Source organism: Mandrillus leucophaeus, unplaced genomic scaffold, assembly GCF_000951045.1.
Source record: "Mandrillus leucophaeus isolate KB7577 unplaced genomic scaffold, Mleu.le_1.0 Scaffold6, whole genome shotgun sequence".
Taxonomy (NCBI): domain Eukaryota; kingdom Metazoa; phylum Chordata; class Mammalia; order Primates; family Cercopithecidae; genus Mandrillus; species Mandrillus leucophaeus.
This window is the reverse complement of record NW_012106474.1, coordinates 10256328-10259234: the sequence shown is the minus strand read 5'-3', so window position 1 is coordinate 10259234 and position 2907 is coordinate 10256328. Positions and strand designations below refer to the sequence as shown.

The 2907-nt window shown below is 44.0% G+C and overlaps 1 protein-coding gene across 1 annotated transcript in view; it reads right to left on the bottom strand.

The window, feature by feature from the left end:
* The window catches only part of PARK2 (parkin RBR E3 ubiquitin protein ligase), a 1293247-nt gene that overhangs the window by 441384 nt on the left and 848956 nt on the right, over positions 1–2907 (bottom strand). The window lies entirely within an intron of this gene.

The following is a 2907-nucleotide window of genomic DNA, read 5'->3' as shown; positions in this document are numbered from 1 at the left end:
ATGGTGAAACCTGTCTCCACTAAACACACAAAAAATTAGGGCGTGGTGGCGCATGCCTGTAATCACAGCTACTCAGGAGGCTGAGGCAGTAGAATCGCTTGAACCCGGGAGGTGGAGGTTGCAGTGAGCTGAGATTGCACCACTGCACTCCAGCCTGGATGAGGGAGTGAGACTCCGTCTCAGAAAGAGAGAAAGAGAAAAAAAAAAAGAAAGAAATCTTCATTTTTATCAGGGTTATAAAGATATTACACTATTTTATATTCTAGAAGCTTCATTGTTTCACCTTTTATATTAAGATTTACAACTTATTTGGTATTGACTTTTATGTATGGTGTATGATAGGAAGGTTCATTTTTTTTAAACATAAAGTTATCAAATTTACCCAGAACCACCACATCTTTGGTGGTTCTTTATGTGTCACTTTATTACAAATCAAGTAACTATGTATGTGTGGATCTGAAATGTGCAGTGGTGTCACTTTATTACAAGTCAAGTAACTACGTATATGTGGATCTCAAATAGCTTAATAATAAAATTTCATATTTGGAAAAATACTTAAGAATTTTCCCAATACAGACTAAAGATGAGAGAGCTAAACAAAATACTTGGGAGGCGGAGGTTGCAGTGAGCTGCGATCACACCACTGTACTCCAGCCTGGGTGACAGCGAGAATCCATCTCAAAAAAAAAGAAAAGAAAAGAAAAGGTAGCAAAGATTGAAAGTGGTTGAGGGTTATCACCCACTGATTATCCAGTGTGCCCTCTACCCCTCTGACCTGGATCCTGGCGATTTACCGTCGAGGATGTCCAGGTGACATCTGAGTTCACCAGGGATCAGTCCAGAGTCCTCCTGGTCAGGAGCCATCCTCCCTCACTGCCTGGGAATCTCAGAGTGAGGAAAGCTCCCAAGCTGCTTTGTTGTCTTGCTCTGCCACTGTGTCCCTGATGACAACCTGCAGGGTAGGCACTGCCTCCTCCTCTACCACACATCACTCTCTTCCCGGGGCTCCTGAGGGCTGCCCCAGCCTTCCGGTCCCAGGAAGCTCCTTCATGCTTCTCAGCCAAGGGTGTCTGAGCCACAAACTTCTGTTAAGCAGCAAGTCACACGATGCCTCCCCTGCAGGGCAGGAACCACCTTCACAGAAGCCCAGGACTGGAATGATCCCCTCTGCCCTGGATTTGCAGCTGGCTTTATTAAGCAGGAGCACCATTAATCCCAAGCAAACCAAGGGCAATGGATCTGCAGCCGCTCCTTCAACTTTTAAGCTTATAAAGCCCCTCTTCAATCATTTCCAGTCTTCTAGCCATACTTCTTTTCTTCTCCCACAATTAATGATGTCATTTTTTGAGGGAATAAACACATTCCTGAGGCCATACAGAATGACAGCAAAGAGGCCGGGCGCCGTGGCTCACGCCTGTAATCCCAGCACTTTGGGAAGCCGAGGTGGGCAGACCACCTGAGGTCAGGAGTCCGAGACCAGCCTGACCAACATGGTGAAAACCCGTCTCTACTAAAAGTACAAAAATTAGCCAGGCTTGGTGGCATGCACCTGTCATCCCAGCTACTTAGGAGGCTGAGGCATGAGAATCGCTTGAACCTGGGAGGTGTAGGTTGCAGTGGGCTGAGATCACACCATTGCACTCCAGCCCAGGCAACAAAAGCAAAACTCCATCTCAGGAAAAAAAAAAAAAAAAGAATGGCAGCAAGGAGCATGAATGTTGGTGTCAGAATTATCATGGGATCTAATATTGATCCACTGTCTTCCCCCGTTTAAGAGCAATGTGACTTTTGGCAAGTAATATAATTTCTTTGTTACCATTTTTCCCATCTGTAAAATGGGTATAAATAACATTCAAAATGTTAAGATCAACATACATACAGAATATCTAACAAATGGTAAGAACAATACAACTTGTTAGCAATAGTTGGACCTTCTCCAGCCTCATGGAATATATACTGATGTCACATTATCCTGACATACACATGTGTCTGGACTGAGCACACAAGAAAACAGTGCTATGCAGTCTGAAACACCACAAAGTCACTTTTGTACCGGCTCAGAGAAGGAATCGAATGTGGAGACCTGCAATGATAGCAACGGGTGTTCAAGTTTGACTTTGGGGTCACAGTCTGGTCATTTCCAGCGTAATATGCAAGGGGGAGGTACTTCAGCAGAAACGGAAACTATGTGGGATGGTTTGGGGTTAGTCAGGTAATGTCCATATCTAGCTGGTTGGGTGTAAAAGAAAAGGGAGTGGGAAAACTGGTGCATGCTCTGCTCAAACACGTAACAAATAATTCTATGTATTTCTTCAAAGTTCCGTCTTGGACAAGTATTATAAAAGACTCGTGGGGAAAACAGCCTAAAGAAATAAAGTTTGGGTCCCTGTTCTACCATGATACAGTGAACGAGAGGTGTTAACACCTTCTGCCTTGCTTGAACTAGCCCGGTTCCATCACACCCTCACCTGCCAGAGAGTGTCCCTGTCAGTGGTTTTCCCTGCCATCGACAGAAATGCATCAGGCTTGATCAGAAATGCAAGGCTTTATCTCAGCTTGAAGCACGTGGAATAGTTTCTTGAGCCACAGATGAACTCAATAAATATCTGTTGAATGAACAGACTGATCTACTTTTCCCTTATCTTTGATGGTAGAGGAGATATTAAAGATCTCAGATGCCTGCATGAAACTGCTTTGCCTGTGATACTGATATAACAGAATGCTGGTATATCTGTGTAGGCCAGTACCTCTTAGTGTGAAAATCTACATTTAGATCTAGAAACTCTTGAAATTCCACTTCCAGTGCACAGAAGATATAGCACGTGAGGCTGTGTTTCCTGTGACGCAGAATTTGTCAAATTGACAAGGAACAGAATCAACACACTGTGACCCTTGCTTTGATAAATA